This window comes from Symsagittifera roscoffensis, chromosome 9, assembly GCF_963678635.1.
Source record: "Symsagittifera roscoffensis chromosome 9, txSymRosc1.1, whole genome shotgun sequence".
Taxonomy (NCBI): Eukaryota; Metazoa; Xenacoelomorpha; order Acoela; family Convolutidae; genus Symsagittifera; species Symsagittifera roscoffensis.
Genome location: NC_087070.1, coordinates 1,081,009 through 1,106,263, shown reverse-complemented (window position 1 = coordinate 1,106,263; position 25,255 = coordinate 1,081,009).

Genomic DNA, 25,255 nt, shown 5'->3' with positions numbered 1-25,255 from the left:
AAATTGGTCCAAGGAAGCTTATATGCCATAATTGATTTGTTAATAGGAGCAAAATCTATCACTTTGATTTTAATATGACGTGTGGGGAGATGTTTTCACTAAAAATTACAAATTTCTTTTTGAATTTTTAAATTTTGTTTTGTAACATTTAAATTTTTCATGTTATTACTGCTCCATAGACCTTAAAAGACAGTCGAAACACTCAGAGCTTGGCCTTGAGACGAGCAGTCTTGTTGTTTTTCTGCTTCACATACAGAGCACAAAACTAAGAGTGTTTTTGCAGACAGTGCTAAAATATATGGTGAATTTTCTGAGAAAAATTGGATTATTAATTGGATTTGAATAGCATAGATATTGCATGACCAGAATTAAATTAAACTTACAATGAACTACGATAAACAAAAACACCTAATTTAAGCTCAGAAAAGTAAAATTTTTTTATCGAATATCAATAATAGAATTAAAAGAACCTTACTTTAGGTAGCTAGGTGGTTAATATGGTTGCATTAGGCTTATACGGAAAGTGAAAACAATGTGCACTGAATTTATTTCATTTCTCTACCAAGCCAGAATTATGTTGTCTTTTGATTAATATGTAAGAGGATAATAAAGCTATATACAGCCAACTTATCAAAATAAGAGACACACCTATGGATGGAACTCAAAAACATACTTAATTAAACTGCAGCGACAACATAAAAACTTGAAAGCGCAATATCACCAGAAAAACAGTCGGAGAAATAAGATTAAAAGGTTGAAATACACACAAGATTTGCAAATATTAACTAAGTTAGTAAGAAGTATACAAGTATAGATGGTAACAGTTTCGTAGCAAATGAATTGAGATTTTCAGAAATTAGTATTATCTACCAATTGATACACGATTCAGAGTTGTATGCACAAAATCTGCAAAAATTAAATTAGGCGAATTGAAATTATTTGAAAACTTCAGATTCATACAATAAGTAAGTCAAACTTCATTAAAAAGTTTTGATAGAGATTATACAATATCAGACAAAAAAATTATTCTTCGATTGAGAATTTTAAGCCTGAACTATTTTTGTTCAAGTGTTGTTTAATAGAATCAGTTCATGGAATTGTGAGATGTTTTTTGGTCTCTTTGGGTCAAACATGGAACATTTATAAAACCCGGATTCGGTTTACTATGAAATAATTTATATCACTAGTTTAAATGTTAATTTTTTAAGCAAGATTATAGAGGGGAATTAAAAATCAAGCAACAAAAATGCCCCTCACCCAAATCCTATTGCTGCCAGGCCCCGTGCAGGCGATTCTGGACAGTTTACAAACACTTTTCTTATTACAATTAAGTTATAATTATGTAAAATGGACGCATGAGAGATCTGACTCGACATATTATGTCAAACAAACTGTACGTTTTAACGCAGCTTGAACAAATTTGTTAATTTATGTTTTCATACCCGCAAGATTTCTTTCATTGGGGAGTTCGTTTAACATTGAGCTATCACGTGAAAGTTAGTGGGAGGAAGTTAAAAAGAGCCAGGGGTTATTTATTGAATTAAATCGATGCTCTCTCTTCGTTCACCACCTTCTAAGTAACAAACCTCGGGCATGTCAACTAGAATATCACTCGGTTAGCATAAGTGACTTTTATTTGAGTTAAAGCAGCTGGCATAAATGACCTATTTCGTCAAAATTCCTGGCGAACTGAATAAAACAAAAATATGCGCCTTTTTGACATTTTTCTAAAAATCACTGATACTATGCTGTTCTATTGCTTAGGTAAAATATCAGAATATGAAAATGGCGATAACTTTTTTGTTAAATGGAGTATTTTCCGTGGTTAATTTTACTACCTTTTTACTTTGTATATCTATTTTTTTTTCAAAACGGTAATCTATTAATGTGGTTGTAAATTTGTCTTGCAGTTAGGGGTCAAATTTCAAGATTTAAGAGGGGCGAAATGTGTGTGGGGCGAAACGTGAGACATTCGTTCAAGGTTCCGCAAGTTTTGATGCTTGTTTTTAACAATTATTTTTATTCAACAGGAGCATCCGAAAAAAAATATCAAATAATGACTAGTCATACTGCAGCGGAGAGGTTTCGATCACGGAGAAGTTTCGATGAAACTTTTCATTAAAGTTTTCAACAGATACTTTATCACGTGTTTTTTATTAAGACGAAAAATGAAATTTGGCTGTACTTTTCTCTCAGTTTAAATAATTTTTTTCCCTGGTTTTTGTGTGAGTTTTGTTGGCTTGGTGTTTTTTAACAATCCCATTGTACGGATTATGGAACGCTCTAAAAATCTCAATGTCGCCATTTCAGGGAAGAAACAAATTTTGTGTACTGTAACTATGTTCGTAGAAGCATTAACAGTTTGTTCAAACTATTTCAAGGAAAAAGCATAACATTATGTTAGATGTGAAGTTTCCTGAAAGTCAAATTTAGCTTTTTGTTCCGACTTTTGTAACGAAAGTAACGGAATGTTTGTGCTCGGGTTGGGTTTTTTTCATACAAAATTTTACTTTTTAAGTAGCACTTTTTTGACGGAAAATTTTTATATCATTCGAAAGCTATTGTTGTCTTGAAGTTAAAATGAAAAATGTTTCACCTGTGATTTTTTTTCGTAAAGTTATGGCGGTTTAAAGATTGCCATTTTGGCCAATTTGGGACAATTAACGCGCAAAATATTTTTCGCTATTAACGCGTAAGCGAGATTTAATCCGTCTTAGAAATAGTTACAAATTGGTCCAAGGAAGCTTATATGCCATAATTGATTTGTTAATAGGAGCAAAATCTATCACTTTGATTTTAATATGACGTGTGGGGAGATGTTTTCACTAAAAATTTCAAATTTCTTTTTAAATTTTTAAATTTTGTTTTGTAACATTTAAATTTTTCATGTTATTACTGCTCCATAGACCTTAAAAGACAGTCGAAACACTCAGAGCTTGGCCTTGATACGAGCAGTCTTGTTGTTTTTCTGCTTCACATACAGAGCACAAAACTAAGAGTGTTTTTGCAGACAGTGCTAAAATATATGGTGAATTTTCTGAGAAAAATTTTATTAATTGGATTTGAATAGCATAGATATTGCATGACCAGAAATAAATTAAACTTACAATGAACTAGGATAAACAAAAATACCTAATTTAAGCTCAGAAAAGTAAAATTTTTTTATCTAATATCAATAATAGATCGATATCAATCATAATAAAAGAACCTTACTTTAGGTAGCTAGGTGGTTAATATGGTTGCATTAGGCTTATACGGAAAGTGAAAACGATGTGCACTGAATTTATTTCATTTCTCTACCAAACCAGAATGATGTCGTCTATTGATTAATATGTAAGAGGATAATAAAGCTATATACAGCCAACTTATGAAAATAAGAGACACACTTATGGATGGAACTCAAAAACATACTTAATTAAACTGCAGCGACAACATAAAAATTTGATAGCGCAATATCACCAGAAAAACAGTCGGAGAAATAAGATTAAAAGGTTGAAATACACACAAGATTTGCAAATATTAACTAAAGTAGTAAGAAGTATACAAGTATAGATGCTAACAGTTTCGTTGCAAATGAATTGAGATTTTCAGAAATTAGTATTATCTACCAAATGATACACGATTCAGATTTGTATGCACAAGATCTGCAAAAAATAAATTAGGCGAATTGAAATTATTTGAAAGCTTCAGATTCATACAATAAGTAAGTCAAACTTCATTAAAAAGTTTTGTTAGAGATTATACAATATCTGACAAAAAAAATTATTCTTCGATTGAGAATTTTAAGCCCGAACTATTTTTGTTCAAGTGTTGTTTAATAGAATCAGTTCATGGAATTGTGAGATGTTTTTTGGTCTCTTTGGGTCAAACAAGGTAACATTTATAAAACCCGGATTCGGTTACTGTGAAAAAATTTATATCACTAGTTTAAATGTTAATTTTTTAAGCAAGATTATAGAGGGGAATTAAAAATCAAGCAACAAAAATGCCCCTCACCCAAATCCGATTGCTGCCAGGCCCCGTGCAGGCAATTCTGGACAGTTTACAAACTTTTATCTTATTACAATTAAGTTATAATTATGTAAAATGGACGCATGAGAGATCTGACTCGACATATTATGTCAAACAAACTGTACGTTTTAACGCTGCTTGAACAAATTTGTTAATTTATGTTTTCATACCCGCAAGATTTCTTTCATTGGGGAGTTCGTTTAACATTGAGCTATCACGTGAAAGTTAGTGGGAGGAAGTTAGAAAGAGTCAGGGGTTATTTATTGAATTAAATCGATGCTGTCTCTTCGTTCACCACCTTCTAAGTAACAAACCTCGGGCATGTCAACTAGAATATCACTCGGTTAGCTTAAGTGACTTTTATTTGAGTTAAAACAGCTGGCATATATGCCCTATTTCGTCAAATTCCTGGCGAACTGAATAAAATAAAAATATGCGCCTTTTCGACATTTTTCTAGAAATCACTGATACTATGCTGTTCTATTGTTTAGGTAAAATATCAGAATATGAAAATGGCGTTAACTTTTTTGTTAAATGGAGTATTTTTCCGTTGTTAATTTTACTACCTTTTTACTTTCCATATCTATTTTTTTTTCAAAACGGTAATCTATTAATGTGGTTGTAAATTTGCCTCGCAGTTAGGGGTCAAATTTCAAGATTTAAGAGGGGCGAAATGTGTGTGGGGCAAAACGTGAGACATTCGTTCAAGGTTCCGCAAGTTTTGATGCTTGTTTTTAACAATTATCTTTATTCAACAGGAGCATCCGAAAAAAATATCAAATAATGACTAGTCATACTGCAGCGGAGAGGTTTCGATCACGGAGAAGTTTCGATGAAAATTTTTTATTAAAGTTTTCAACAGATACTTTATCACGTGTTTTTTATTAAGACCAAAAATGAAATTTGGCTGTAGTTTTCTCTCAGTTTAAATAACATTTTTCCCTGGTTTTTGTGTGAGTTTTGTTGGCTTGGTGTTTTTTAACAATCCCATTGTAAGGATTATGGAACGCTCTAAAAATCTCAATGTCGGGATTTCAGGGAAGAAACAAATTTTGTGTACTGTAACTATGTTCGTAGAAGCATTAACAGTTTGTTCAAATTATTTCAAGGAAAAAGCATAACATTATGTTTGATGTGAAGTTTCCTGAAAGTCAAATTTAGCTTTTTGTTCCGACTTTTGTAACGAAAGTAACGGAATGTTTGTGCTCGGGGTGGGTTTTTTTCAGACAAATTTTGACTTTTTAAGTAGCGCTTTTTGACGGAAATTTTTTATATCATTCGAAAGCTATTGTTGTCCTGAAGTTAAAATGAAAAAATATTTCACCTGTGATTTTTTTTCGTAAAGTTATGGCGGTTTAAAGATTGCCATTTTGGCCAATTTGGGACAAGTAACGCGCAAATTATTTTGCGCTATTAACGCGTAAGCGAGATTTAATCCGTCTTAGAAATAGTTACAAATTGGTCCAAGGAAGCTTATATGCCATAATTGATTTGTTAATAGGAGCAAAATCTATCACTTTGATTTTAATATGACGTGTGGGGAGATGTTTTCACTAAAAATTTCAAATTTCTTTTTAAATTTTTAAATTTTGTTTTGTAACATTTAAATTTTTCATGTTTTTACTGCTCCATTCCATAGACCTTAAAAGACAGTCGAAACACTCAGAGCTTCGCCTTGATACGAGCAGTCTTGTTGTTTTTCTGCTTCACATACAGAGCACAAAACTAAGAGTGTTTTTGCAGACAGTGCTAAAATATATGGTGAATTTTCTGAGAAAAATTTTATTAATTGGATTTGAATAGCATAGATATTGCATGACCAGAATTAAATTAAACTTACAATGAACTAGGATAAACAAAAACACCTAATTTAAGCTCAGAAAAGTAAAAATTTTTTTATCGAATATCAATAATAGAATTAAAAGAACCTTACTTTAGGTAGCTAGGTGGTTAATATGGTTGCACTAGGCTTATACGGAAAGTGAAAACGATGTGCACTGAATTTATTTCATTTCTCTACCAAACCAGAATGATGTCGTCTATTGATTAATAAGTAAGAGGATAATAAAGCTATATACAGCCAACTTATCAAAATAAGAGACACACCTGATGGAACTCAAAAACATACTTAATTAAACTGCAGCGACAACATAAAAATTTGAAAGCGCAATATCACCAGAAAAACAGTCGGAGAAATAAGATTAAAAGGTTGAAATACACACAAGATTTGCAAATATTAACTAAGTTAGTAAGAAGTATACAAGTATAGATGGTAACAGTTTCGTAGCAATGAATTGAGATTTTCAGAAATTAGTATTATCTACCAAATGATACACGATTCAGAGTTGTATGCACAAGATCTGCAAAAATTAAATTAGGCGAATTGAAATTATTTGAAAGCTTCAGATTCATACAATAAGTAAGTCAAACTTCATTAAAAAATTTTGTTGGAGATTATACAATATCGACAAAAAAATTATTCTTCGATTGAGAATTTTAAGCCTGAACTATTTTTGTTCAAGTGTTGTTTAATAGAATCAGTTCATGGAATTGTGAGATGTTTTTTGGTCTCTTTGGGTCAAACATGGAACATTTATAATACCCGGATTCGGTTTACTTTGAAATAATTTATATCACTAGTTTAAATGTTAATTTTTTAAGCAAGATTATAGAGGGGAATTAAAAATCAAGCAACAAAAATGCCCCTCACCCAAATCCGATTGCTGCCAGGCCCCGTGCAGGCGATTCTGGACAGTTTACAAACACTTTTCTTATTACAATTAAGTTATAATTATGTAAAATGGACGCATGAGAGATCTGACTCGACATATTATGTCAAACAAACTGTACGTTTTAACGCTGCTTGAACAAATTTGTTAAATTATGTTTTCATACCCGCGAGATTTCTTTCATTGGGGCATTCGTTTAACATTGAGCTATCACGTGAAAGTTAGTGGGAGGAAGTTAAAAAGAGCCAGGGGTTATTTATTGAATTAAATCGATTTTCTCTCTTCGTTCACCACCTTCTAAGTAACAAACCTCGGGCATGTCAACTAGAATATCACTCGGTTAGCATAAGTGACTTTATTGAGTTAAAGCAGCTGGCTCTTATGACCTATTTCGTCAAAATTCCTGGCGAACTGAATAAAATAAAAATATGCGCCTTTTCGACACTTTTCTAGAAATCACTGATACTATGCTGTTCTGTTGTTTAGGTAAAATATCAGAATATGAAAATGGCGATAACTTTTTTTGTTAAATGGAGTATTTTTCCGTGGTTAATTTTACTACCTTTTTACTTTCTATATCTATTTTTTTCCAAAACGGTAATCTATTAATGTGGTTGTAAATTTGTCTCGCAGTTAGGGGTCAAATTTCAGATTTGTAATTCAAACACCACTTGCCGCTATTATTGAAGCATACAGTGTTTTTTGGCCTCGCTGTCTGAATTAAACCACCAGTGATGAAGTATAATCTCATATTATGGGTAGTGAAAAGGAAAAATCTATTTATGAAAAGAGCGAGGTTAAGTAAAGGGCGGGCACTGCTAAAACTGATAGCGAAAAGACCAAATTTGCAGAAAAAAAGACAAAAAAATATAGCAGTTGACGCAATATTGAACTTATAAGTGAATAAAGAGAATAGATCTAATACCAGTCTAATACTTTTCAAGTTCAAATTTTCGACTTGATTGCAATAGTGACAATTCAGAGTTGCGCTTTAGTAAACCTTATTTTCATTATGTTATTTCACCCGCTAGTAATCTAATCCATGGCTTTAAGTTATATATCATAACCCAAAAATTATGGATATTATTTGTCAACTGATAGATTGAACAACCGCCGTATTTCAAAGTTTGCTTCAACTGATCCATTATTTTGAAGGAAAAATTAAAAAGTGAGTATATATAATTTTACTTACCAGAGAAGTTAGTGATGGCTTATATCTATTAGGAAATAAATATATTCACGAGGTCGGGTCTTAGTTTTGATCATCAACTACTGACACCCTAAAAAATTAAATTTAAATATAATAGCGGTAAATTATTATCTCAAATTTTTGATATACGTGAAGTACTAATGATTTTGACTCATTGAGACTCAGTTGCGAGATTTACACCTCTGAAGTTAAGGTTCTCGTCAACTGTAACCTGAATTTTAACATGTTGTTCGACCAAGCTCGACATCGAAATTGGGGTTATATTTTTGTTTGGACAAAATTGAAGAACGAGCAGCAGTCATCGACTCTGCTGAAAACTGTTAGCTGAAGCCCAAATAAATAAGAATGAGGTGATTGATTGGCGGTCTTCTTCTGCTGTGATATAGAGCGCTGAGTAAGTAGACAAGGGACACTCAGATTTCAGCTCAAAAACAAAATAAACAATAAAAGAAAAAATATCGATAAATTTGATTGGGTGATCTGTGACTTTCGCGGAGAGTCCGAATATCTTTATCAAACTCCTTACACAATATATGTTTTGTATGTTTTTCTATTATACTTTTTTATTATGTGTTTGTTGGCATATTGTTTTCACTTATCTGTTTAATCAAATTTTAAAAAAACTACAATAAAGAGATAAGCTAACAAACATTGGAAAACCTTATAAGTCTAGCTGAAACATCGGGTGACTAAATCCAAACATGGACTAAAAAGGACGCAATGGATACTGTTTTCCTAGGAAAAGCGAGATCATTATCAAAACGTTTCGAAGAGCTAACCGTATCAAAAGAAACTCCGAACGAAAAACCAAAAACCAATTGCAATTTGCATTACTGAAGTTCGGTTGAAGTAAGAACAAATTAAATTTGTTTACAAAATTAGCGACTATTATAAAACTGAGACGATTTGTCCTAAGAGAAGGGGCGGGGGCGATTTAAATTATCAGATAAAAAATCAAAAAAACTTCAAACAAAATACACATTCTTACGATTTAGATCAAAGCAAAACCCAAAAAAAACTAGTTTATAATACTTTTATGCCACCTAAAATGGTTAATGAGCAAACCTTAGTACTTTAAAAATACATTTGGAAAAAATTATCATTCCTTCTGATGCAACGCAAGCTGTTTGTGATGACATTAACAAAAACAGTACATAAAGACTCGAGAAAACATGTCAAACTGTCACACTTTTTTGGGGGTGTGATTTGAGGGTATTAAGCACGAAACCAACGAAGCGTGAAGCAAGTAGATCAAAATTTTTATCAGAGTTTTTTCTTAGAATTTAGGTAGTTTAAACATTCTAAAAACAAAATTTTTGGTTCATTACTCTGTGTTATATGATACAAAACTAAAACTTGAATCTTCAACTCAAGTAAACTTTTGGTGCAGACAATGGAAAAAATTTACTTATACAAAGTTTAGCGTTACAACTTCACACACCTTGACTGTGGAAACTCATTTCGCAAGCTGATTTCAGTTTTAACGGAACTACTAGAATATTTTCTACCCGCAAAGAAATAGACTAAAAATGAAAAATTATATTTAAATAAAACCATTAAAAACACAGCAAATGAGAAACAAAGACTGTGGGAAAGCTATCTCAATAAAAAAAATTAAAAAAACCAATAACCAGAAAAACATAATAAACAGGAGAAAAAATCAAGCATCTAATACGGAACAAGAAAAGATCCTATTACAAACCGAAATTTAACGCAAAGGCTAAAAGAAACAGATAAGGGTTACAAAAATTTTCTAACCAGTGAATTTTTTTTTAAAATTGTCAATGAGTTAACCGGTAAAAGTAAACCAAAAAATGATGACGAACAAAACAAAATAAATTTAATGAAACAAAAGTCAAAAGTTTCAAAAGTTGTTATTCAACCGTTTGAGAAAAGTTTGGAAAACCGATGGAAAAACGCAGCATAGCCAAAAAGGCGCAACAAAAAAAGATACAATAGATACTGTTCTCTTACAAAAGCGCAATGATTACCAAAAAATTTCGAAGAGCTAATCGTATCAAAGGAAACTCCGAACGAAATACACAATCTAACTTTTTAGATCAAAGCAAAAGGCAAAAAACCATTTTAAAACATTTTTATGCCAGTTGAAATGGCTGAAACTCTTGAGAATTTACAAAATTTAAAATCAAATTACAGTATAAGAAGTAATCTTAACGTAAGCCAGTAAAACACAAACCATTTTCCTTACTTCCCGCTTTGGGTGAAACATTTAAAAAATAATAATTTTATATACAAAAACGAGTTTTTCAAGAAGCAACATTTCTACAGATTACACGATTTGGCTTCAGAAAAAACTGAAATTCAATTGATGCCGTAGTGTCACTCCTAAGTGGTGCCGTTAAAAGAAACTAACGCTCTGTTCTTTTTTGATCTGAAGAAAGCTTTCGACACAGTTGATCATATACAACTTCTAGAAAAACGTTACTCTTATTATTATTTTTTTCAGTTTGAAATTTTCAATACAATTTCGTAAGCGGAAACTGTATTACAATGCAACAATTCTCACCCCCTTGCCCCCACCACCACCACCAACATCGGTCAATCGATTAAAAGAATTTTTTTCGAAATGTTACTTCGAACACAATGTAACCTGTTCCCAATGATCCCTATTTGTTTTGGGAGCTGACTGAACCAATGATCCGCCCAAAAAAATGTTAATTTTCAAGTTTTCAGTATCTTAACTAACTTTTGAAGTCTAATAGATCAATCTCTCGGCAACACTGATATTTAAAAAGTAGTTATTAAACAACTACTAATGGTTTGCGAATAAAAGTGTCAAATCATAGCTGAAAAGAGAATAGAAGCTATTACAAAAAAATTCGTAGGAATTAATATTTATGATTTCTAGGTCCCATAACCGTTTTATATTTTTATTGGAGAGTTCATATTTTGACCGAAAAAGCAGGTAAAATATATTCACATATATTATGCAATTTAAAAGTTACAAATTTCTTTTATTTACGATAAAGAAATTACTTCTTAAGATACTTTTCAATTAAGTTTTAATAAACTTTTATAATATTTAAAACTGTCAATATCAAATAATCATGTTAAACTCTAGGTTCTTTCAACTCCAATAAACTTCTTTCAGCTACTTTTGTCTCCAGTTAGCCCAAACTGACGTCAAGTTGCTGAGGCGGAGGGCCCTATTTGTCAAAAACATTATTTCCCATTTTGCCAAAAGATCGAAAACAGCCCGTTTTTCTGTTCCCTATAGCCTGGGCTAAGTTAGCCCGTCAACTTGTGCTGTTATATTATACTGTTCAACACATATCTCTACTTACCACTGGAGCGCAACCTTCTTTTCCCAAAACTGTCTCCCGGTTGTTTAAATTTAATTCAAATTTCAAGAAGACCGCAGGGATAAATTTCAGTTTTAACAAAAATTGAGAGGAAAATTTATTGAAACGTTTCGTCTAAATTCACATTCAGTCATTAAAAATTCATTGGAAGCAATTCACCTGTGTCCAAATTGATCTAAATTATTATTGCCAGAACACCGATTATTAGTTATTTTACGGACATATTTTAGTTACTAAATAAATTTACTTGATCTTCTTTTATTATCAATGTCGCAGATATATGTTTATTGTTAAACTAACTTTTATAAGCCTAAACTCTGCAACACAATTATATTGCGACCAAAATAATATTATTTTTTCAAAACTTAAAAACTATGTGTTATTATATTCAACCGCAAACTCAGGTAAAAGATTTCATTTGGTCAAAATGAGCCCATGCAAACATTACTAAAAAATGAAAAACGGACATTTTTTGCTGGACAACACTCAAAACATGAGCATGTAGATCGACGAGTTTTGATTTTAAGTATTATGTTTAAGGCTTTACACATTATGGTTCTTTTTATAGTTCTTTACGCATTATGGAACTTAACATTTTTTTTGCTCTAAATCACTCTAGAACCTTTATTGTTCCAATTTTTTCGAGCTCGAATCACGACTGAAAGGAATTGATGCCAGGGAATGATGTCACAAAAAAACAAGTTGCCTAATTTTGAAAGCGAAAACATTTAACAAAATAAAGGATTGCAGTGTCATAGAAGCACATAACGTTCTCACTTTATATTTATTGCAAAAAATATCAAGTTTCTATTTTAACTTTTTTATCTTTAATGGTTTTTGTTACTATTTTAGGTTGAGCAAAAACTTCAACATTTGGCATGAATAAATTTAAATTAATATAGGAACCGTAAAAAGAATCAGATAACTTTCTTTTGAACTTCCTATTTTCAAAGAGTCTGAATTCGCTATCCTTTCCGCCGTACAAAAGTCTGAACTCTGGATATTGAGTATTTGTGACCGCAATTACGCGACGAAATATTTGTTGTTTGTTTGTTCTTCCTAAAATCCCAATTTTTTGTGATGCATCATGCGTTGATTATGGAATTGATAATCGCAAAAGGGACTCAAAAATCAATCAGGCCTGATTTGCAAGAGTGCTTATTTGTCCTAAGTGTCAAGTTACCATGTATTTGATGAGCAACGGCTCGTTGAAAAGTCTTATCAGAAAGCCCCTAATTTTTTGAATATATATTTCAGAATTTGTATAACAAAATAGCAGTGAATAACAAAATTGTATAACGAAAGTGTAACGAATTCATGAACTTGAACGTACTGTTTATTTAAATTAACAAAATCGAATAAGGTTTAGTTTGTATAAATAAAACCAAAAAGATAAAAATTTTGAAACACCAAAAAAAATTAAGATCAGTGCTTCAGTATTGTTTTCGAATGGTCTGATTTCTCACTAAATCTCCATTTTATAAAAATTTCAAGTCTAGGAAATTCTTTATCTTCAATATTTTCCTGGGAAAAATATACATGTGTTTAAATTTAGGATAGATAACATCATATTTCTTGGTTGTTAAAAATTGATTTCTTGCTACAAAAACAGTGGTATTAACATTGTTCGCTGAGCTTTATTATTGAGGTCTGAGACAACAGAATCATGTTGCAAGCATTTCCATTTGATGTTTTTATTTTTTTCTTGATTTCATGATTTTCATTGAAGCGCCGAATTTAAAAGAAAAGATTTTCAGTCAAACACGCATTGTTTTCGATAGTTTTTAACTGATAAACAAAAGAAGCCGCACTGCACAACTCATGAACAGTTAGTTTGGTAATTATAACCATATATAACAAAACAAAACAAAACCCTGAAGAACGTTCCAACTGCTCTGAGGGTATATTGAACAGTTTTTGATAAACTTATTGTTTTTGATAAAATTTTAGAAATTCAAAATTGATAAAATTTCAGAGCAAAACTACTTTTCAGTTCTGTAAAACTCTTCCCCGCAACTGCTATTCAATGTTTAAAGTGATGTAATTAGCGGCTAGCAACTATTGATCATTTCATGTAGCTTGTCTCAATTTTTTTTTGGATTTTCTTAAGCTAGATACAAGCGCTCCTTGTGTTTTCTAAGACGGGAAAATATCGCGCGTTATTCGACCCAAATTCGCTGAAATCGAAAAGAAAATTTCAAAATACCATAAGCTAACGGAAAATATTACGAATAAGCTTTTTTTTTAAAATTTTTTTAAATATTACAACCTGTATCGTCTAGAAAACATCAAAAAAAACCTCCAAAATAATGATATGAAATCTGAACGGTTTTAATTTTGTGTTCCGACAACTCTGGATTCAAAAGAACAAAATGGCAAAAAGGGTGGCGTGGAAAAGTGTACCTCAAATTTAAAAAAATACAGAACGTTTTTTAGTTTCCGTTTTCTGTTAATTTTTCAAGTTAAATTAATTGCAATTTGCAATAGAGAATAAATTCTGAACTAGGCGCAAATACTCTGAATTTTTGATATCATTTTTGCATTTTTTTTTGCTTTCTTAAACTGTTTTTTTTGTAGCTCAGATCAATTTTAGCGATAGAAATTCTATTAAATAACAAGAAAAATCATAGTTAAATGATGTCATTGATTTTGAAAAATCAAACAAAAAAAGATATTTAAACTGTACTCTATTTTTGACAATTTTTGAGGTTTAAACATGGCCAGCATGGCCAGGTTTAGGACTAACTTAGCAAGCTTTAAACAATTTTTGCATGCTCAAAGCGTAACACCAAATAAATATTTCAAATTTAACCCACACATAAAGTGAATCATTACTGAAACACGACTGCTCGTATCAAAGCAAAATCTTAAGCGACCCAAATGCTCTTTATATTAAAGTAGTTTTCAATTTAAAAAGAAATAAATTTTAACGGAAAAATAATTAGGCGTCACTAAATATATCGACTCCATGAGTACAAATAAATAAAGAATTTCACATGCAATTCTTCCGAATTAAATAAGTCTTGCTTTGAAGGTTAAATATTATGATATATCGATTCTGAAACCGCAAAAAATGCATGGTTATATACACCGCGCGTAATTTTGTTCCAATTTGATTTGAAGCAAGCTAATTGGTCATACTAATTCTCCAAACGATTTTTAGAAGAAAAAAAAAGTATTATCTTTGATGATAGGCTTGTTTGTATAGTTTGATAAAGATTTTTCGGCACAATTATTTGAGGACATAGAAAAGGCAGATGGAAATTTTGGAGCATTTTAGTTTCAATTTTGTTCTTAAAACTTTTATAACTAAGTTTCCATTTGTTTTCCCTGCTAAAAGCAAAAACAAACTAAAAAAAAAACGTATTTTTTTGAGAAATTTTTTTTAAATCAAATGTTTAAGGCCTTTTTTCTAATTTTATAGATTGCTCTTTATTTCTAAGAAATTTGAGGTGGGATTTTTTGATGTGTTTGCGTAAGGTTCAAAAACTAAGAATATAAATAGAATTGATAAATTGAATTTTAAAAAGTTTGAAACATCAAGCTTTATAAAAAATAAACTGTAAAAAGGTCAATCGAACAAAAATGAAACACTCTGTATTTTCCAACTGCTTTTTAACGTCAAAGAAAATTTTTTTTGCATAAATTTCAAAAATTTTCAAAAAGGAGATTTTTTTTTCTATACGCAAGTTCATTGTGAGAAGCAAAAAAAGTGCTGCAATTAGTGTCTACTAGCATAGTACTATTAAGTCCAATTAGCTTGGCTGAAGTTTTTTTGATCCTTTTCAATACGAAATAATTCAGCGCCTACTTGTTGAAAGAACCCATTTTCATTGCGCGATAATTTTCCCAAATTAGAGAAGTCGGTAAGTTTCAAGGCTGTACATTTTTTTAAAGGATACCAGGAGAAATCTTTTTTTAAATGTGTGCTCCATTTTTTTAAACCTAGCAGATGTTAATAAATTTCACTATAGAGAAGGTTAATTAAACAAAACTGCTCGTATCAGGGCGAAGCCCTGAATGTTCCGACCGCCTTTTAAGGTTTTATGGAGCAGTAAACACATCAAAAAATAAATGTAATAAAACAAAATGAAAATTTTTTTTCTGAATTTTAAAATTTCTAATGAAAATCATCCCCCCACACATATAAAGTACTAAAGGATAGGTTTCGCTCCTTGTAACAAATCAATTATGGCAAATAAGCTTTTCTCAAGCAATTTGGAACGATTTTAAGACGGATTAATTCTCCGCTTACGCGTTAATAACGCGAAATATATCGGGGGTTAATTGTCCCAAATTGGCCAAAATGGCATTTTTTAAACCTTCATAACTTAACGAGAAATGATCACAGGTGAAATATTTTTTCAAATTTGATCTCAAGACAACAATACTTTTCGAATGATAAAAAAAAATCCGTCAAAAATGGCTAGTTAAAAAATCGAAATTTGTCTGAAGAAAAAAAAACCCACCCCCCGAGCACAAATATTCCGTCACTTTCGTATCAAAGGTCGGAACAATAACAAAAGTTTTCTGCAGAAAAATACATCGGGTGCAAATATTCCATATTTTCTTCGAAAGTCGGAACAACAAGACTGCTCGTCACAATTCATGAATAGTGTTTGAATTTACTGGTCACTTAGATAAATTGCACTCAGATATCATCAAAGAAAATTCGAAATATTTTGAGTTTTGAGAAAATAACTTATTAGCTAGTATGTTAAAACTGACATTTTCTCTACTTTAGATCACGGAGTGTCACAACGCCACAACTACATTTGGAGAATATGGATTTGAATGTGCTAATTCCTTCCGGCGACCTGAAAACACAAGCAAAAACAATTTTCCTTGAAGTTTGGTTTTTACGTTGAGGACGATCAAATTCTCATAAGTACTAAATGTTGACAAGTCAGCCCGTCTCTATAAAACAATAATTTGGCTATTTTCTAGTCCCTCGCAAATCAAATCAAAACCTTTTTATGTACATAAATATATAATTGTTTGCTTCCAAAGTTAGCAATTCCGATCCGGCCATCCTCGAGGCAAATTCATGTTGCAGTTTTTTTTATTCAGAAAATTTTCAAGGTTTGAGTAGATAAATTAAAAATTAAGAATTTTTCTGAGATTTTTTCAAACAATTGTTTCATTATACTAGCAAAACAAATGCATTTTAGTCGTGGATTAAATATATAACAGAAACAAAACAAAAAAAAGCTTTAAAAAATTTGACACAAATATAAAATTTGGATGAAATAAGCTCCAAAACCTCAGTAAAAATTTTTTACAAAAAAAAATATGAAAATTGACAGCAGCATATTTTACTCTATCAGCAGAATGAACCGGCTTTACTATTAATTATAAATTCATTGGTTCAATCACCAAAATTTGCTCTCATAATTACCTGGGCCGCGGTTAGGGTTCTTTGATCAGATTTTCGCGACAGATTTTCAGACGATATCGCGACATTATTTTTTCCAAACATTCGTGTCCAAAACTCGATTCTCCCATACTTTGTCTGCGGTCTGCGACTACAAAAAACTGACCAGTTTATTAATTTTTGATTTCGGAAATAACAGCCGTAGGCGCGACATTGGAAGTCACGGACCTCGACCCGCGTAGTGTCTTGTTAAATAACACTAGAAAATAGCCAAATAAACTCATTTTTTCTTAGCTCAATTCCTTTTCGCATTGCATATTTTACCTATTTAGTTATTTTTTATTGAGAATGATTTCAAATGCTGTGGTTTGACTCATTTAGAGTGAACTATTAATTTATTGTTTATACTTCGTTTTACCATTAAATTGCCCATTTTCTCGTTTCGTTACCCAAATCAAGCCGCTTTTCCTGTTATCCCGGGCCTTGTTTAGATATTGACTGCTGATAACTCCTACAATTATTCAAGTTACAGTCGACTTATAGTTTTTTTGCATCACATCTTGGACAGGAAGTCACCTACCTGTCAATCAGCCCCTAATTCACCCTTCATTCAGCCGCTGAAAACGGGTTTAGACAGTGTGTAACACCCGTACAAAATAGTCAAACCCTCTATCTACCAACTAACTCCCATAAAACACGACTAACACACTTGTCACTCTGTCTGCTGGTCTGTTGGTGAGGGTAGTTATCTTCAGTAGTCGGACTTTGAGGAACTGTCTCGAGTTACTATATCGGCCTAGACTGGTATAAATGGTATATAAACGTACGATACCTTGCATAAAAACCACAGTATAGTTGGATATTAGCTTTGGGTTTAGGGTTCCCATAGTATCAATGACAACTATGGAAAACAAGTATTTTGAATTGAACTTGATTTCGGAATTATACGTAAATGCATACTTTTGTACAATTTGAACCATGTCGAAAGCTGCCAACTTACATTTGGAAACTATTTTCAACTTACAGATATAACTAGTTAAAAAGAAATTTACAAGATAATTGAATTCTTATGAAGAATTAGCCGGTTTTGATAAGAAGACTCTTATTTTGATGCCATGATGGATGATGTAATTATTGGCCGACTGTTTTTGACAAGTGCTTTTAGATTGTTCTAGCCATACCTACTTAACCATTATGACCGAATTACTGCGAACAATAGCGTCCTTGTTATTACTAGTAGTTATAAAAGAGCCAATATTTTCCATACCTGCCCGTTATTTATTTTTGGTTTTCTCAGTTCAGATTATCTTAATCCTTCTGTGTCACAAAAAAACTCTTTTTCTCAAATTTGAGAACCTATTTTGGGAAAATTATAGTTTTACCGGTTTTGTTTATTTTACCAAGCAGTACTGCTCCGTGGTACGACAGCTATGTATAAACATTAGAGAGTTTTTAATATCGCACCTGGGCCGGAAATTTTTGATCACCATATTTTCGCGACAATTTGGATGTTTGTTACATTTATTATTAATTGATGTTTTTAAAACTGTCTTTCGAAGCACAGCCAATTTGAAAGTTTCCGCTTTGGAAGAATCTTTTGAAACTTTGACGTCAAGTTTTAACTTAGGGTTAAAAAAAGGAACAGAAAAATTGACCTGTACTCCAAAAAGTCTAATTGTCAAATTAGCTCAACCGAAGCGTAAAAAAATTGAGTTTTCATTTGTTAAAAAACTCAGGAAGAATTTCTGCCTAAAAAACGTTGTCTCACTGAAGAAAAACTTTGAACTTGACTCTCTAAACTTCTCTTCAAGTTATCCAGTAGTAGTTTTTTATTATCATCAGCTTAATTACCCGAAAAAAACTTCATCATATCAGGACACAAATTACGGTTCGGAGAAGGATCAGCCAACATGTTTTCTCGTTCAAGCGGGCTTAGCACAGTCTGATGAAACTACAAAGGTCAAATCAGGGGTCAAAAGGTCAAACAAAAGAGGACAGTGGCATGTCAACGTAGCACTTCAGCTGTCAGTGGCCACTTTTTTCATTACAACTCGTAAGTTTTTCTTTAATATCTTATCTTTATGTTGTAAATTATATTGCAATTAGATTAAAATCGGAATAAAAACGGCATAAATTGCGTATGGAACGAAAAAGGTAAGTTACATTCAGACGCATGCCGAGGGAGGAGGGGTGTTGTTAAAACGTGTAGTTTATGCGAAAATAATAACCGATTGCTTATGTTATAACTGCAGTTACAAATAATTTTAATTTTACCATGAATGGTCTGTTTTTTTTTCAGATAAATCATGCCAAGTTAAATTCTTTCAGCTTCTCGTTGAAAATTATTTTAATGTTATATTGTCAATATCCCTTAGATAATGCTATCATTTTTTAATGTGTGAAAACAAACTGGTTATTCTTTTCGGATCTTACAAATATGTCCGAACTTTTTGAATTTCTTAAAGTACCTACGTCCAAAGTTTCTCTTTTTCTTGCCAGAACACAGGGCAGCTTTAGGGGGTGGGGGAATGGAGGGGTTACCGATGCCTCCCTTCACGCATCGTCTCACCAACCAAAGGGTCCCCGTTTGGTATCATTTAATGAAATCCATTTTCGGCCGACCAACCCTTAAACTTTTCTAAAAACGCGTTAGGCGCCAATATTTACTCTTTTCTGTTTTTGAAGGGGAGCGCGGGTCAAAAAAATGCAATTTTTTAGTCAAAGTTTTCCGTTTTAGACCGTTTTTTTTTTCGAAAAATCAATTTGGTCAACCTAAAAAAAGGTCGGAAGAATTTTCGAAAACTTTTTGAAAATTTGCCCCCCCCCCTTGGAGAAAATCCTAGATCCGCCCCTACTAGAACACACATCAAATTATAGGTCCTATATGAGCTCTAAAAGAATGGGTATCCATGGTACGGATGACCGCGAATGTCAATTTTTTTCCGCCCGAAAACTAATTTGACCCACAACTTTACCTAACAGTTACCAATGCAAAATCTAAGGTGACCAAATCAAATAAATTCAATTATTCGCACTATCTGTAGAGTAAATCAATCTTTGAGTTACTTCGAATCAGATAAACTCAAATACAATACAAAGATTTACAATAATTAGATTGACAAAAACTTGTGAACAACGCTTCTATCGTGAAATTGCTTGATTGTTGAAGCATGATTAACCTGGCTAGGGACATTATAAAAATTACAGATCAATGGAACCTGTGTTGAAATCAAATCGTGCACAAAAACATGCAAAAACAGAACGATCCGACTAAACAAAAGGTTCCGTGCTTTTTGTTCCGCTTTTGAATGTGTTTTGCATAGAAAATCTGGGACGTCTGACAAAGACCTGAATGGATAAATTGAGGCTCTAACTCAAAGCCATATCTACCAATAGCGAGTTAATAAAAGATCGATGATGAAAGTTTTTTTTTGCTTTTCATGGCAAAAATTATAATTGAACTCACCACTTATAATTTTTGCCATGAAAAACAAAAAAAAAAAGCTTTCATTATCGATCATTTATTAGCTCTCTATTCGTAGATATTTTGAAGTGGGTTTTAATCTCATAATCTTTCGGCCGGACTAAACAATTACGATGCGACTACGAGCATTTTATACTCAGATTTATTACACATATTTAATACTCCGAAGCAGCTTTTTTTTCAACCTAAGTCGCAAATAAAAAGCTCCTAATTGATGGCATTTTTGGTATATCTTTGTAACTTTCAACCATAGCGAGCTACTTTTTGCCAAATTATTGCTTAATTTTGCAACGTGCAGCTTCGCCACCTTTTCAATGAAATATAAGGTTAGTTGTTTGAAAACTTTTCTAAAAAATCCTAGCATGTACTTTTTATCAACGCGAGGCAATTACAATTTTTGAAATTGCTGATGATAGTATCTATTGAATGAAATTTTTGCATAAAGTTTATTATGTTTGCTACATGATTATGCGTATGCTAAAACGAAACCTATGTACAAGCCGATTGAAGTCCTATAGCAAATTATCATGACAAGTCTTAACTTTCTCATGACGGTTTTTCAATATTTTCCGCGGAAGATCAGTTTAACTCAAAATGGTTAAGCATGGTTAAGCAGTTGCCTTTTCTCGACTTTTAAAGAAAGTGAGGAATATATACGCCGGGAATGGTTGTTGTTCCGACCATTGAAAATGGGGAGGAACTTTGTATTCGCGTAAATTTTAGTTTTTTTTGCTTTTTGTTTTCCACGCAAAAACAGGTACCAGAAAAAAACATCAGACTAGGTGGTATATCTTATTAAAGTCCTTTCAGTCGTGATTCGAGCGACTTTAAAAAACTATGAAATTTTTCCACAGTGTCGAAAAAAACGCAGTCTTACCTGTTGTTTTCCCGAATTTTGGTTTAAAAATTATTGTTTGATTTTATCAGCAAAAAACACTGATGCCACTCGGAATAAAATTAACCTTCCAATTAGAAATGAAACTAGGAAGAAACAGAAAGTAGCAGAATAATCATGTTCGGGAGTTTTTCTCCGACCATTTTTGACGTTTCTGATCGAAACTTTTTTACGACAATGATGACAAAAAAAACCAAATAATTTTTCTTTTCTTAAAAAAAATGTTTCAAAATAAAATAAAGCATGCTAAGTTGTCCTATTAGTTCGACACTGGGATAAAAAATGCATCCATTTTGACGTTTGGTTGTACATTTTTTAACCAAAAATTCTAAGTTGAAATCCAGTCAGAACACTTAGAGTCTATGCAAGTAGTTGTTTTGAGGTTTATTAATAAAAAAAATTGAGTGATTTCCTAGAATTTCTTAAATTATTTATCACCTACTCATGGATTTCGAAAAACAAACAGAAGCAAAATCAAAGCGAAGGATTTATTTTGTCATTTTATAGATGGAAAAAAATTGCAAATTGTAACAATCGTTTCACTTTAAAACCATTTCAACTAAGTTATAGCACTCCATTTTCTGCAGCGCCTCACGCAGTCTGAACTCATTTAACTATTTTTGTTAAGACTTTCGAAGAAAGTTGGGAATATATATTCCCGGGGTGGCTTTTTATTCAGACCAATTTTTAGAAAAATTGACTGCATATGGGCATCGATCCGGAAATCTTGATTTTGCCAAGCAAGTATGTTATTTTGTTAATTTTTATATAAGATCTCGATGCCAAATTTTTCAATGATACTCTATAATCATTCGTTTTTCTTTTCCAATCCTCAATTTTCAAGATTATCAATTAAAGAATTCAATATCAAGCCGAATTATCCATGAAACCTTAAACCTTGAACACATCTAAAGAACAAAACTTGGCGTGGTAAGGATGAACCAAGTTGAAGCGCGGATTGTTTTTGAAAGGTTTTGTAAATCTGAAAGGTCGTTGTAAAGAACTCAGAACCATTATTAATCGACAAGCTTTTTTATGGAATGTTTTAGACTGAAATTTTGATAGCGGTATTAGGTTAAGTATTGTAATTGACTTGAGCTCGAGTTATTACCTTATATCAAACTGTTTCTTTGTACCCGGATCTTGCCCTTGCAAACACTCGCTAAATTTAAGGTACTTTAAGTCAACATTACAGACCCTAGAAAATTGGACAAAACCATTCTGATCAAAAACTTAGTGTTATTTGTCAGTCGCTTAGTAAAATCATTTACCATTTTTTGCTCTCCAAAACCATTTCGCTTAATTACTTTTTATTTTTCTCTGCAGTATTTTTTTTTCCATCGAGTGTATTCATGTGGCCGAGAAAACTTTGACACTTATTCACAAAATTGCTACAAAATGCTGTAACATTGACCTTTGCGAGGTCCTATTAATTATCCAGTCAAAGTCAATCGATTTGTCAGACACGGTAAATTTCCACATAATACCTCCAATATTAGTCAGACAAAATTGTTTTTTTTTAAAAATCAGAAACCATGTTTCCGGTAATTGAGTTTTGGTTAAAAACTTTCAAAAAAGAGTAGAGTAATTGAGGATAGTGGGGAATGAGACGACGCGATTGCAAATGTTGAAATGTCCTGAAACCGTCTTTAGACAACATTCTCTGAAAGAATTTGACCCAAATCTTGAAATTTTTTATGTGTGGTTTGACCTCTCGTTCCTCCTTCTTATGAAAATAATTTAAACCTTTGATTTTATCTGAAAAAATAAAACCAATTGATTAAAAAGCCATTTCTCACAATTTGAGTTTTTGAGATGAAAAAAACAGTTGATGATTTTGAAGATAAATAAAATCTATAATAGTGAAAGAGTGATCGAGTTTGATTGATTGTGCTAAAAAATCGATAATCAGACGTAAGTTCCTATATTGCTCCGAACATTGATAACACCGTTCAAGTTTTTGTCCCGATATTGGATTTAAAAAGCTTTTTCTCCATGGAGTTTCGTTGAGGGATCTCACTTTTCGCGAGAATCTTTCTTTTTTTTTTAGTTCATATATGTTTCTGCATTATTTGACATATTTTGCTTGCAATTGGAATGGTGTTTGGGTTGGATCTAGTATTGCGCATTTTTAAAAAAATGGAAATGAAACGCCGATTTTTTGTCAATTTTTTAAACTTTTTGAAACAGTTTTGAAACTCCATCTGTCATTAAAAAAAACAGAGAACCCAGAGAACCTACGCGATTTCAATTATTGCGTAGTCCTCTTTGTTATTGATGTCAAAAATATACTTTATTTTCAACTATTTCATCAGTTAAAAAATTCAATGCCAAAATTTTAAATTTTAGAAGGGTGTCAATTATTAGCTTTTTATTAGCTAATTCAGCAGCTTGTCTACATGGCTGAATAAAATGGTCGACATTTTTTCGTAATTTTCCAAAAACTTGTGTCTTGTCGTGAATTTTCCCCTCGACGGCCCATGTATAATGATTGTTCAATTTCTTCATTCGTCAGACACAGTTAGAATGCGCCTACTAAAACCCACATAGATCTATTAATTGAAAGTCTGTTAGTTTAAACTGTTAGTTCTCAAACCCTGTTCCCGATTAAAACATTTCAACAGAGAAGACCTAATCTGACAGATCTCTATGTTTAATCTCTCGAATGTATATTTCGATGACTCGCCAATATGACGGTTATGAAATAAGTCGAACTTATCCGCAAATAATCAAATTGTCTGCTTGTCAGTTTGGCCAGCTAAAGGATCCTAAGGCTCTGGCTAATCCTCAAACCAGGACAATGTTTGATTCATATTCTTTCGCCAGGTGTAGCTACTGATTTTATCATTTTTGTCAATCAATTGACTTTTCTTTCCAGTTTCAAGCTATTTAACATGCTAGCAGAGTTTAATTGAAACTTACGGCTAAATTTTGAATTGGAATATATCACCCAGAATAAACCCATAGTCACAAGAAAGTCAGAAAACTATAAATCACCCAGTTTCTTCAAACGTGCCTGAGTAACATAAACAGGGCAAACATGTTCTAAAGCCAACCCCGGAACTATTGATGGTCAGGGCAACGGCAATTACAAATCTGTGCAAAGAATTTCTCGGACCCTGAGAGGGTCTAACAGTCAATGATCAGTTTTCGATTTTTTTTCCTCAGGGATTCGACCCCCTCAACGACCAAGGGGTCCCCCCTTGGAATTAATTTATGACGTTCATTTTGGGCTGACTAACCCTAAAATTTTCTCGGAGCGCCTTTGCCGCCAATATATACTAATTATGAAGGGGAGCGCGTGCCATAATTTTTTTTTAAATAACAAAGAACGCAAAAGTGGATTGTATTAAAAGTCATGAAAAAAACTAAGTATGCTTTTATGCTAAAAGAAAACATAATTATTCAAAGAAAAAAAAACAAAATTTCAAAAAATGGATGAAGCATCACCTTCAATTGTCGCTGTTTCAGAGAAAAATCATTATTTTTCATCGTTGATTCTGGCCCTGATCAGTGGCATACTATCAATGATCAGTTCTGAAACATCGAGTAATCACTGCTGGAATTTTATCTTAAGTACCAAATTTTCGATGCTTAAGACGCTCCAAAAGTCTCAATTTTTATTTTCTATACAAACAATAAGGCTGTCCACTAGCAATAAGCCAGCAAAAGTTGGATCATTGGATAGATTTATTCACATGGTTCAGTCACATAGCTCTTTTCGAGGCTTTCAAACAAAACAAAATTATAAACAACATGACCAGAAACAGAAACAAAAACTGATTGTCTGAAAGTTCTGACTGGACTTTAAGGCCTAAAAAGTGTATTTGTTGAAATCTCGACTGCATGGTTTAAGAAAAACAGGTTTAAATACGTTTTTTTTTCAATTTATCACTTCACACAAAAAAAGGCTACAAAGGGAGAAATTTAGCGTCTCGTATCCTAATGAAAAGGCAAAATGACTTGATTTTTTTCAATTTGAAACGCATCAATATTCCGCTTGTGCATGCTACAAGAACGCAATACATCGTGCGCTTATTTTCCGAAATTGGCCGAACTAGCAATCTTCAAACCCCAATAAATTTATAACTTTACAAAAATTAATCACCGCTAAAATATTCTTGAACTTAGAGCTCCAGACAACAATTATTTTGATTGTATTAAAAATTTCTGTCAAAAACGCTTAGGTTTGTCAAAAAACACCCAAGGAAAACTATTTTGCTATTATC